Source organism: Pinus tabuliformis, chromosome 3_1, assembly GCF_031772625.1.
Source record: "Pinus tabuliformis cultivar Carrire ecotype Pingquan chromosome 3_1, CPIR1, whole genome shotgun sequence".
NCBI lineage: Eukaryota > Viridiplantae > Streptophyta > Pinopsida > Pinales > Pinaceae > Pinus > Pinus tabuliformis.
This window is the reverse complement of record NC_142301.1, coordinates 69,176,513-69,190,808: the sequence shown is the minus strand read 5'-3', so window position 1 is coordinate 69,190,808 and position 14,296 is coordinate 69,176,513.

The window sequence follows — 14,296 nt, the reverse complement described above, 5'->3', positions numbered from 1 at the left end:
ACTAGGCCCTATCATAATGGATTTCCAGGAGTTATATATGAGCTTTAAGCAGAACAACCATACTCATACATTGAGGGGACTCTAGGTAGATGCTCCTACTATCATCAACTCACATTGAATGGAGAATATTTTAAAAAAGGGCAATCATGGAGTAGTTTCTCAACTTAATTCCATCTAGGCCATTGAATCCACTACTCCTCATATTCATCTCGAGATGTAACAGGTACTAGATCACCACCAATAGGTATTTGAAAATCCTAAAGAGCTTCCACCCTCTATGGGTGAACATGATCATAGCATCCCTTTGGTCTTGGGTTACTAGCTGCCAAATGTCTACCCATATTAATATCCTTTTTCCCAAAAGAATGAAAATGAAAAAATAATCAAGGAACTCTTTGAAGTCGGTGTTATCTGTCCTAGTACTAACCCTTATTCATCTTCAATGGTCATGGTTATAAAGAAAGATGGAGAATGGCATATATGTCCTGAATTTCAGGCCCTTAACAAGTTCATGGTCAAGGAAACATTTCCAATTCCAGTTGTTGATGATCTGCTTGATGAACTGTAAGGTGCTAAATTCTTTACCAAGCTAGACCTTCGCTCATACTATCACCAAATACAGATGAAGGAAGTGGACATCCCCAAGATATCCTTCCAAACTCATGAAGGCCATTATGAATTCCTGGTCATGCCATTTGGTCTCTGTAATGCTCCATCCACTTTTCAAAGCCTCATGAACCACCTTCTGAAACCATACAAGCTCACTATCAAGGAAAAATTTCCTATTCCAGTTGTTGGTGATCTACTTGATGAAATGCATGGTGCTAAATTCTTTAGCAAGCTAGACCTTCGCTTTGGCTATCACCAAATACACATGAAGGAAGTGGACATCCCTAAGACAACCTTCCGAAATCATGAAGGCCATTATGAATTTTTGGTCATGCCATTTGGTCTTTGTAATGCTCCATCCACTTTCTAAAATCTCATGAACCAACTTCTGAAATTTGTCTTGGCCTTCTTCGATGACATTCTCATCTATAACATAACATGGGACAAACACGTTCAACATGTTGACTAGATATTGCAATTACTCCAAGATCACAAATTATTTGTCAAATTATCAAAGTGCTACTTTGACATGGAAGAAGTAGAGTATTTGGGACACATTGTGGGTTGTGACGGAGTTAGGGTTGATCCAAAAAAGATTTAGGAAATGCAAGATTGGCCCCTGTTATCACTTAGGTTGTCCCTTGGCTCCTTAAGCGATATGGTCGAGGTAACCACAAACTAATCTTTGAGCTGCAGGTCCTAGCCTACCTGGAGTCAGAGAGGGCTCTCTCTTTATGATTTAATTTTGTTTTGGGTTGATTTTAGGCTAGTTATGGTGTACATGGGTTTTGTTTTGATTTTGGTGGGAAGGATGATGTTTTCAAGCATAGTTGGGATGCATAGAGTGAGAAGTTCAAACCATTGGGCATGGAGTCATGGATTAGGGCTTGTTGTTGCGTTTTCTTGGTCACAAGAGGAATATAGAGTAGGATAGCTACACATATAACAATATCAGGCTGGAATAAAGATGGAATGAAGGTCAGAGATGAAAGGAAATTGAGAATCTTTCATTAGCTAACAGAGAGGGAAGGTGAATAATAGTTGCTCTAGGAGCAATCAAGAATTCCTAAATAACAGTCATATGTGAAAGAAACAGGGTAAACATGATCATTTAAGTATGCATGTTCATAACCATTTCTGAAGAAAACATATAGAAATAACAAGAACTGAGCTTAGGGTGAAGTCAAGCAAAACCTAAGCTATCCTTCTTTCTTGCTATTTAGATGGTAACACGATGGTGGCATAAACATATGTAAACTGTAAACAGAGTTAGAAAAACACTTATTGAGCCATGTAGTAGCACAGGAATTCCACAGTCACTCTTTGGCCATAAATAACACAACAGTCAGTTCTTCATCCAAAGCATTCCAGCAGTCTTTGATTACAGAGCTTCTCAAAAATACAACACAAGTCTAGAATGAGGATTATCAGCCAACCAAACCTTTAAAACAATGAATCAGGGTGGTTTATATAGAGAAAATATCCAAAAATATCTATTACAGCAGATCTTAAATAGATCTGAGGGAAATGAGTTCTTTAATCTAATCTTGTCTTGAAATTAATGCAAGAAGATATCTATTTGAGCTGCGCTGGAGGTAGTTGCATCAAAATGAGTTAATATGGTGTCCTTGGTGGCTCGGTGCAGTGTTTTCTGCAATAACTGTGCCTTTATTCTCTCATCTGCACCTCTTAGGCGGTTCTGCTGCTTTTAGGTGGCTTTAATGTGCACTAATCTCGATCTGATGAGTTTTGAATGGCCTTTACTGCTTCTTTGACTTGGATGGAGGCCTTTAATGTTCACCTGCTTTGATATTGCCGATCTGATACTCTTCGCCGCTTCACTGATACTCTTTAATTTAATCTGGGCTTTATCTTTCCTCTGATACTCTTTAACACTTGAATCGGGCCACTTTCTCTCCCTTGATATGCTAGAAACTGTCAAATCGCCCCTTTTCTGCCCTTTCAAGGAAAAAATGGCTACTACAAATGCTTTTCGTGGCCTCTGGAATGTTATCGATGTTGGCCGATTTGAATATGAACATAAATGAAGAAATCCTGTCAAACTGCGAATTTTCGGGCCTGCTGGTAGTCGAGCCATAGGCGGCCTTCCATTTTGATCATTTTTTCTTAGCAATGCGCAATTAGCGCTAGGCGCTAATCGCGCATCGAAAACTGCCTCTGTTTCTTGTTTCAGGCTTCCTTTGCTGCGATTTTCGCCCTTCGCGCCTTCTTTCAGTGATGACATCAGCGGTGGGTCCCGGTACGGTAGTGACGTGGCAGGGTGACATGGCAGTACGACAGGGATTAAATCGGCGATCGGCAATCGGCGGGGACAGGGGCCGATGGCTTTTATATATGCGATGCGATGGGAGCGATCGCCGATATCGAAAAAGCGATAAGGCATGCGGCTGCGCGAAAATGGAAATAATACGGAAATGTCATATATTGAGGTAAAATGAGGTTAGCGGTAAAACTTAAGTTTTGCAATATAACCAAGTTTTACGGGGAAGTGGAGGTATATATGGATAAATGATGCAATTGCGATAATGAGTGGATCGCGATGCGATATGCTTTCGGGTGCGATAGCAATATCGCATCGGCGGATGAGAGGGGGGCATATATATATAGGTACAGAAACCTTGCGACTGCCGATCGCGAAGTCGCGATCGGTGGTTTGCCATCAGAGCGTGAATATATATGGGCCAACAAAGTCATTGCCACCTCCGACAGCGATATCGCGTCGGAGGGAGGGGGATACGGATCGGAGGAATGTTTTGTTAATCGGCGAAGGCCTAATGCGATCAGAAGAAGGCTTAATGCAATCGAAGATGGGTTTTAGTGCATCGGATGAAGATTTTCAAGCTTTAGGAAGGGTCCTTAATGCATCGGAAGGGGTCTGATAGCATTTGAAGGGGGGTTTTTGTGTTTTGGAAGGAGTCCAAACACCTTAGGAAGATGGTTTTTTGAGCAAAATGAGGGTTCTTACTAAGTTTCAAGTAAACTTAGTAATTCCCAAGCAATATTTATGGTTATATTTCAACCAGAGGAGGGGATATGTAAATAATGGGGATTTTTACTATTTTTTAGTATGGGAAGGGGAAATAAGGAGGGATTTACATAATAGAGTTAGGAGTTAATATGATTTTTGCGAAGAAAGCGCTAAGGATAGCAATCTTAGGCTTTTAAAAAGGGAAACAGGACCTGTATAAGAAATATAGGCATCCTTTAAGCAAAGCAGATCTTTACTTAGGCAAATGTTATGGAATATGATGAATTTTTAAAGATATCAAGCAGATCTTAACATCTTTAGGGGATGTTAGTGAATGATTTGGGGGAAAGGAAGAAAGGGAAGTTAATCATGCCTCGCTTGAGCTGCTCCAAGGGAAAATTGCCTTGCACTTGTGATCTGAAGTAAAATAACACCTTGAAATACAAAATTGATCACACTTATTCATTCTGCAACCTCAAAACTACTTACCCAGCCTACTCACCTATCCATTTTTCTTCTTTTTGGTTTGGGTGCACTTAGACTTGCAGACCCTAATTATCTTCTTTTCTTTTGACTACCCTCCTATCTAAATGTACCCTTATCTCTTCCAAGGGCCCAGATTAAGCAGTTGGGCTCCTTCATTTCTCTACCTAGCTACTCATCTGCCAAGCTTAAGCTGTTTGGACAGATATTCATTCTCTATCTTCTAAAACAAGCAATTTAAACCTAGGGAAGCCAAGATTAAGTTGTTTGGCTTTCCCTTATCTGTAAAACTCTTCAAAAATGGTATGATTCTTCAAAATGGAACTTCTTGGAAATATGGAACCTTGCAGCATGAAAAGATGACATATTTGGCATGTAAAACAGTCAATCATGAAATATGAAACCTATTGCAATAGGAAGCTAACAGTGGCTCCACTTGGGGATGGTTTTTCAGGATGAAAAGCCAAGAACAACAGGCTAGAATGCCTTGATCTTCAATTATTGCTGCAAACTGAAATTCTCCTTCTTCTTAATGCCTTTGACTGAATTTTTATTAGCTGATATGTAGTATCCTTTCGAGTTGAATAGCAGAAAAATTACAGCTCTGCTTCTTGCCTTTTGGGTGCTTCTAAACATATTGAAATCTGCTTGAGCACTTCTTTGTAATTATTTCAAAAACAGAGATCTGAAATAGAACTTTCTTTGGTCTTTCCTTCAAAATTTGCTGCATTGTTCCCTCTTATTGGCCTACTATAAGAAAAAGTGTTGAAAATTCAAATATTAATGTACAGATAGTATACAGAGCTGTGCTACGTTCAAAAAAAGGGATCATGATAGTGCTTTAGCATTCGACCATTGACAGGGCCTTCTTCAGCTGTGCTGCCATCCAAACTCTTCAGAAAATATGTGTTATTGCCTTGAACAACATAAATATAAAGGGGCCTTTCCACAAGAAATCGAACTTGCCATGCTTTCCTTTGTCCTCTCTTTTTGAATCCCATCTTAAGAATTTGTTGCCTATGTAGAAATCTTCAGCCTTAGTTCTTTTGTCAAACATTTTCTTGATCTTCTCTTGTAAGATCTGAGCTCTATCATACACTTCATCTCTTGTTTGCTGCAAAAGAATGGTTTGGTTTATTCTTCTTTGGACATCATTTGGCTCTGCCTGAATCTCTTGCAGCAATTTGATAACAGGGATTCCCAAATAAGAGGGGAACTTGGCCTCCATGCCATAAACTAACTCATATGGGCTCATCCCAATAGATCTCTTGGTTGACAATCTGTCTGCCCATAGGGCATTTACAAGCTTTTTGTGCCAGTTCTTCTTGTTCTCCTCCAAGACTTTCTTAATGATGTTAATCAGACTCTTGTTGGATGATTCGACCAAGCCATTACCTTGAGGGTAATAGGCCGTGGAGTGACCCAAGGTAATATGGAATTTGTGGCAAAAATTGATCATTTTCTTGGATTTGAAGGCAGCAGCGTTATCTGTAATGATCTTCTCAGGACAGCCAAATCTAGACAAAATGTTGGTTTCAAGGAATTGGATAATGGTGGAGTCACTGGCTTGCCTACATGGGATGGCTTCAATCCACTTGGTAAAGTAGTCTGTGGCTGTTAGAATCCACTTATGCTGGCCAGAAGAGGATGGATGGATTTCTCCAATGAAGTCAAGACCCCATTGTTGAAAAGGCTTCTCGGTTGAAATGGGCTTAAGGGGAAAGGGCAGAAGCTTTCTTTTGCCTTCAAAGATTTGGCATTTGTGGCATGAAACAACGAACTTTCTCACATCAGCAAACAAAGAGGGCCAATAGAAACCAGCCCTGAGTATCTTATCAGCAGTGGACTTCCAATATAAGTGCCCTCCACAGTCCCCTGCATGGAATTCTTTCATGACACTGTCAGTTTCATTCATGGTTAGACAATTCAGCAATATTCCTTCATGATTTTTCCAAAACAGGGCATTATCTAAGACACAAAACTTTGATGCTCTCATATTTAAAAATCTCTTTCTGGTTCTAGAAAATCCTGGAGGAGCACACAAGTTTAACAATATAAAACATATATCAACATACCATGGGGATTGCAAAAAATCTTGACTGATCTGTGGAGTCTCCAGCTCCTATTCATTGTCCAGTTGATTAATGTCTGAGGCTCGAAAATTGGTTTTGGACATCAGTTTGGCTAAACCTTGTCCCTTTATCAGCTTGGTGGGTTTTATCTCAATGTCATACTCAAGGATATTGGCAATCCATTTGCCTCTTTTTCCTTCTATGCCCTCTTGAGTTAATAAGTCTTTTACAACAGCATTTGGCACATAAGCAATCACATGTGAATATAAAATGTAAATTCTGAAATCTTTGATTGCTTTAACAAGGGAATATGCTTGCTTCTCCATGATTTGATACTTCAAGGGTGCATCTCTAAGGGCTCGGTTGAAAAATGCAATTGGATTTTCATTTCCCTGATCATCTTTCTGCAAAAGGACAGCAACAATGGTGTGTTCAGATGCAAATGAAAAAATGATGAAATCCTTATCAAATTGAGGACTTGTGAGGACTGGGGCTTGTGTTAAGGCAAATTTTATGCCCTCAAAGGCTTGCTTGGCCTCTAAAGTCCATTTTACCTTGGAATCCTTCTTTAAAATTTTATTTAGCATTCGTATCAGCTCGACCAAGTTTGGGATAAATCTCCTTAGGAAATTGATCTTTCCTAGGAATGCTTGCAACTCTTTAATGTTTCTTGGATAAGGGATTTGAAGGATGGCTTGAATTCTTTTAGGATCAATTCTAATCCCCTCTTTTGAAATGATATGGCCTAGTAATTTGCCTTCTTCAAGGCCAAATAAAGACTTCTTGGGGTTCAAGGAAATGCCATATTTCCTACATGTTAGGAACACTTGTCTCAAATGTTTTAGGTGCTCTTGATCAGATTTTGAGAAAGGAGTAAGGTAATAAAGGTAAACCACTAGGAAATCATGGATTTCTTTGGCAAATGCAATGTCCATGGCCCTTTGAAAGGTAGCACCTGCATTCTTTAGTTTGAAAGGAATCTTCACATACTTAAATGTTCCCCACGATGTTGTAAAGGTTGTCTTGTCTTGGTCATCTGGGTGAACAAGTATTTGATTAAAACCTGAAAAGCCATCTAGCAAAGAAATTCTTGAGGACCCCACTACTCTCTGTAGAATGTGGTCCATTTTTGGCAGTGGGTAGTGATCTTTAAGGGAGACTTGGTTCAGATTTCTCAATTCCACGCATAGTCTAATCTCCCCTGCCTTCTTCCTTGTGGGAACAAGAGTAGATACCCATTCTGAAAATATAATGGGTGCTATGATACCGGCCTCAAACATTCTTTTCACTTCTTTCTCAATCAAAGGGAGAAGCACAGTATTGATTCTCCTTAGTTTCTATTTGAAGGGATTTTGATTTGGCTTTAAGGGAATGGTATGTTGAATAACGGAGGTGTCATAGGACTTAAGGTCCTCATAGCTCCAGGCAAATACATCTTGAAACTCTTTAAATAAATCAACATATTTTGGTTTTTGATCGGGAGGCAAAGACTTGGACAGTTTAATCATTTTGGGCTTCTCTGTTGTCCCAATATTACAGTCTTCCGCAGCAGCGTTTAAGGGCTGCATCTTTGGCTTTTTGGGGATATCGTTTGAATCAAATATGTCTTCTAATGGGGTGAGGCCAGTAGGTATAAAATTGTCTTTTAAATCAATCACTTTGGCCTCTGCTTCAGCTATCTCATCTAAATGCATTTGCTTCAGCTCTTGCATGTTTTTCTAGTCAAAAATGGTTGGGTGCAGCATTTGATTTGCTGCTTCAGTTGTTATAGTTTGCTCATTTTGGCTCATTTGCTGTTGTGGGTCATCCATGGCATCTTCATCAATGTTTAAGCTTGAGAATTCTTGTTGTATGGTAAGAAAATTGTTGATTTGAGCATCATCCTCAAACACTTGCCAATCTTTGATATTGTTAGGCACAGTAGGCCTGTGCTTTATCTCAGCAGTAAAGTGGTAATTGGGCTCAAAGGGCAGCTTGAAAGTGCTAGCAAAAGTAGCTAGACTATGAGAATGCATGTTATGGTTTCTAGAAATCTTAGCAAGCTTGGATTCGATGAAGGAATTGAGTATTTCTATGGCAGCACACCTATAAGCTCTCAGCCTATTGTCATTAGTAACAAAGTTACCCTTTATCTGTTAAATGATCAAATCGAAGTCACCTAGAATGGACACTTTTGCAGCTCCTAGAGCTTTGAGCAGTTTAAGGCCTAATAAGAGAGCCTCATACTCTGCCATGTTATTGGTACATTTAAAGTTTAGTCTGTCAGCATGACCCTCTGTATGGCTATTATGTGTATTATGAATCCATATTCTTGCCCCTGCTCCTAGCTTATTAACAGAACCATCAAACTCTAAATACCATGTGATTTCTTGCTTGTGGTTAATATTAAGAGTTCCAGTCATTTTAGGATTGGGCGGACCTAGGTTTTGTGCTTCATATGGTTCTTCTTGTATGCTGGTTGCACTTATTGTTTTAACAGTTTCATGGGTATGGGCAACTGACTCTTGATTGATCCATGTTTCTTGTTCTAAAGGAAAAGGCTTCTCATCAGTGAGAGGGCAACTATCATCATTGAACAATATAAAGGAATCCATATCAGAATGGATTGAGTAAATGGGAAAGTTTTGGGGTTTTTCCTCACTACTTACCACATACTTCATCATTGTTTCTCTATATAGTCTCTTTGGTTGTCCAAAGACTGAAATAGTGGCATAGGAGAGGTCTAGCTGGAGAGATCCTTGGAGTTTTGCTCCCTAAGATCTTGATAAGATCATGCCATACTTTGGTGGAATGTCAACAACCACCACGTCCATTGCGATTGTTTTGTTGGGAAATTGGACTAAAGACACACAAAGGTCTTTGATTAAGCCTAAACACTTGACCTGACTAGAATCAAATGAGAATAAGTCTTTGTAGGGTCTAGTGACATCAAGGTTTAGCTTCTCCATTACAGCTTTGGGCATCAGATTGTGTGAAGCACCTGAATCAAACATAGCATTGTGCAACACTTTATCATGAATGTGCAAACTGACATAAAAGGGTAGAACAACTCCATGTCCTGATTTACCATTGACTTCAGGACCAAAAAGTAATTCAGGTTGATTATCTAAGACATTAACATCATCTTGGTTCTCTGGCATTTGCAGTGATCTTTTGATTTGCTGTCTGTACACATCATGTTTGGCAACCTCAGAGAGAGGAATAGATATCTTTAATTTACCAATTTCTACTTCTAAATCGAACGTTTTTTCTGACTATGTTTTAGTATTGTGACTCTCAGATTTTCCCTTTTCAATTGTATCTTTAGTGATTTTCTCTTGGTTATCAGTGATTTCTTGAGATTGTCCTGTTTTGGGAAGGCTTTGAGGAGTGCTATTTACATTGTCTTTTGAGGGAAAGGATACAAAAGGCTGGTTATTAGAGGGTTGTACGTCAGATACATCCTCTATGGTCACTTCTTTTAATTTTGGGTCTATTTTATCAGCAGGTTTTGTGATAGCGGCCTTGTCTTTTATTTTCTTAGGCTGCTTGGCATCCTTTGGCTTGATGGTATCAGACACATCAATGGTTCTTGTTCTCAATTTGTATTTTTTATGGACTTCGTAGACAGCTGAATCATAGCCTCCTTTGAAGTCAAAGGATTCTCCAGACTTGGTCTGAAATTGCTTTATATGATGGTCATCTTGGTCTTCTTGGGTTAGAAATACTTGTTGTTCACTTTTCAAACCCATCAAGTTTATGTGAGTGTCCTCTACTTGCTCACTAGATGTGGATGCTTCAGCATAGTTTTCATGAAAAGGAGGTCTTATATCATGGTCGGGACTTACCCTTCCAACGTTTGGGTTCTAATTTTTTCTAAAGTTTGGATTTCTGATAGGGTTGTTTTGCTTTCCTTCCCATGAGGCTTTTCTTTCAATAGTTCCCATTCTATTTTCAAAGTTGTCCATACCTTTGATGATTGTGTCCAATTTTTGCTCAAACGCTGAAGGTTCATCTTTGAAAGTGGTTCTTCTCTCAACTCTTGCTCTATTTCGCTTGGCAATCAGATTTGCCTCCACACTAACAGCTACATTCTACATGTCTACTAAGGTTTTAGGGGCTCTTTCTCTTAACTGATAAGCCATATCTGAATCAAATCCATCAGAGAATTTGTATAAAGAAAGATCAGGTGGAGGTCTAAGGTTTTGTGGAATAACGTTATAAACATTGTTAAACCTGGCACAATAGTCTAAGCCAGCTTCTTGAGGGTCTCTTTTGATAGTGTCATACTCAGATAATATGTGCAGAGGGTCCTTCTTCTTCTCCCATATGTTAAGAAATGTTTGGTAAAGGGCCTCTGGGTCAGCTATGGAATTTGCAGCAAGTGCTCTAAACCAAGGCCTTACATCTCCTATTAAAATTTGGACAAAAATCGTCATTCTTACACTATCATCATCTATTTCATAACTCTCAAAATAGTCCTGCATTTTCTTGGTATGTTGCAGGGCTGTGCTAGAACCAGTAGCATCAAAGTACGTGATTTTAGTTTGATAGTCCTGAGGCATAGCCCCTGGATTTGCTAGTAACTGTAAGGGTGCATATCTGTTAGCCATATTTACAGGGATAAGTGGAATGACTGGAACAACTGGAAGAGATGTAATAACAGTGGTGGTAGTGGTATTATGCACAGTGAATGGAGGTGTGGAAGAGGTGCTTGGAGAATTGGATGATGAACAAGGGGAAGTAGGGGTTGAACGAAACAAAACTTTAACAGGGGTTGGAAAACAGCTTGGCTGAATTGTTTCAGGACTAGAATCAACAACCTCTTCTTGTTTTTGTTTGCTAAGGTTTCTAGAGATTAAATTGGGATTTTCAAAAACAGCTGGTGGATTTGGGTCTGGGTTTGACCTGGTATTATGTATTTTCTTCTTGGGAGCCAACTTCTAACTTGTTTTTTTTTTGGAATTTTCTGAATAAGTCCCCAGTGGAGTTGCCAATGATGTTATCACTCAGGTTGTCCCTTGGCTCCTTAAGGGATACGGCCAAGGTAACCACAAACCAATCTTTGGGCTGCAGGTCCTAGCCTACCTACAGTCAGATAGGGCTCTCTCTTTATGATTTAATTTTGTTTTGGGTTGATTTTAGGCTAGTTATGGTGTACATGGGTTTTGTTTTGATTTTGGCGGGAATGATGATGTTTTCAAGTAGATTTGGGATGCATAGAGTGAGAAGTTCAAACCATTGGGCATGGAGTCATGGATTAGGGCTTGCTGTTGCGTTTTCTTGGTCACAAGAGGAATATAGAGCAGGATAGCTACACATAGAACAATATCAGGCTGGAATAAAGATGGAATGAAGGTCAGAGATGAAAGGAAATTGAGAATCTTTCATTAGCTAACAGAGAGGGAAGGTGAATGATAGTTTCTCTAGGAGCAATCAAGAATTCCTAAATAACAGTCATATGCGAAAGAAACAGGGTAAACATGATCATTTAAGTATGCATGTTCATAACCATTTCTGAAGAAAACATATAGAAATAACAAGAACTGAGCATAGGGTGCAGTCAAGAAAAACCTAAGCTATTCTTCTTTCTTGCTATTTAGATGGTAACACAATGGTGGCATAAACATATGTAAACTTTAAACAGAGTTAGAAAAACACTCATTGAGCCATGTAGTAGCACATGAATTCCACAATCACTCTTTGTCCATAAATAACACAACAGTCAGTCTTCATCCAAAGAATTCCAGCAGTCTTTGATTACAGAGCTTCTCAAAAATACAGCGCAAGTCCAGAATGAGGATTATCAGCCAACCAACCCTTTAAACAATGAATCAGGGTGGTTTATATAGAGAAAATATCCAAAAATATCTATTACAGCAGATCTTAAACATATCTGAGGGAAATGAGTTCTTTAATCTAATCTTGTCCTGAAATTAATGCAAGAAGATATCTATTTGAGCTGCGCTGGAGGTAGTTGCATCAAAATGAGTTAATATGGTGTCCTTGGTGGCTCGGTGCAGTGTTTTCTGCAATAACTGTGCCTTTATTCTCTCATCTGCACCTCTTAGGCGGTTCTGCTGCTTTTAGGTGGCTTTAATGTGCACTAATCTCGATCTGATGAGTTTTGAATGGCCTTTACTGCTTCTTTGACTTGGATGGAGGCCTTTAATGTTCACCTGCTTTGATATTGCTGATCTGATACTCTTCACCGCTTCACTAATACTCTTTAATTTAATCTGGGCTTTATCTTTCCTCTGATACTCTTTAACACTTGAATCGGGCCACTTTCTCTCCCTTGATATGCTAGAAACTGTCAAATCGCCCCTTTTCTACCCTTTCAAGGAAAAAATGGCTGCTGCAAATGCTTTTCGTGGCCTCTGGAATGCTATCGGCGCTGGCCGATTTGAATATGAACATAAATGAAGAAATCCTGTCAAACTGCGAATTTTCGGGCCTGCTGGTAGCCGAGCCATAGGCGGCCTTCCATTTTGATCATTTTTTCTTAGCGATGCGCGATTAGCGTTAGGCGCTAATCGCGCATCGAAAACTGCCTCTGTTTCTCGTTTCAGGCTTCCTTTGCTGCGATTTTCGCCCTTCGCGCCTTCTTTCAGTGATGACATCAGCATGACGTCAGCAGTGGGTCCTGGTACGGCAGTGACGTGGCAGGGTGATGTGGCAGTACGGCAGGGATTAAATCGACGATCGGCAATCGGAGGGGACATGGGTCGATGGCTTTTATATACGTGATGCGATGGGAGCGATCGCCGATATCGAAAAAGCGATAAGGCATGCGGCTGTGCGAAAATGGAAATAATACGGAAATGTCATATATTGAGGTAAAATGAGGTTAGCGGTAAAACTTAAGTTTTGCAATATAACCAAGTTTTACGGGGAAGCGGAGGTATATATGGATAAATGATGCGATTGCGATAATGAGTGGATCGCGATGCGATATGCTTTCGGGTGCGATAGCAATATCACATCGGCGGATGAGAGGGGGCATATATATATATAGGTACAGAAACCTTGCGACTGCCGATCGCGAAGTCGCGATCGGTGGTTTGCCATCGGAGCGTGAATATATATGGGCCAACAAAGTCATTGCCACCTCCGACAGCGATATCGCGTCAAAGGGAGGGGGATACGGATCGGAGGAATGTTTTGTTAATCGGCGAAGGCCTAATGTGATCGGAAGAAGGCTTAATGCAATCGGAGATGGGTTTTAGTGCATCGGATGAAGATTTTCAAGCTTTAGGAAGGGTCCTTAATGCATCGGAAGGGGTCCGATAGCATTTGAAGGGGGTTTTTGTGTTTTGGAAGGAGTCCAAACACCTTAGAAAGATGGCTTTTTGAGAAAAATGAGGGTTCTTACTAAGTTTCAAGTAAAATTAGTAATTCCAAGCAATATTTATGGTTATATTTCAACCAGAGGAGGGGATATGTAAATAATGGGGATTTTTACTATTTTTTAGTATGGGAAGGGGAAATAAGGAGGGATTTACATAATAGAGTTAGGAGTTAATATGATTTTTGCGAAGAAAGCGCTAAGGATAGCAATCTTAGGCTTTTAAAAAGGGAAACTGGACCTGTATAAGAAATATAGGCATCCTTTAAGCAAAGCAAATCTTTACTTAGGAAAATGCTATGGAATATGATGAATTTTTAAAGATATCAAGCAGATCTTAACATCTTTAGGGGAAGTTAGTGAATGATTTGGGGAAAGGAAGAAATGGAAGTTAATCATGCCTCGCTTGAGCTGCTCCAAGGGAAAATTGCCTTGCACTTGTGATCTCAAGTAAAATAACACCTTGAAATACAAAATTCATCACACTTTTTCATTCTGCAACCTCAAAACTACTTACCCAGCCTACTCACCTAACATTTTTTCTTCTTTTTGGTTTGGGTGCACTTAGACTTGCAGACCCTGATTATCTTCTTTTCTTTTGACTGCCCTCCTATCTAAATGTACCCTTATCTCTTCCAAGGGCCCATATTAAGCAGTTGGGCTCCTTCATTTCTCTACCTAGCTACTCATCTGCCAAGCTTAAGTCGTTTGGATAGACATTCATTCTCTATCTTCTAAAACAAGCAATTTAAACCTAGGGAAGCCAAGATTAAGCTGTTTGGCTTTCCCTTATCTGTAAAACTCTTCAAAAATGGT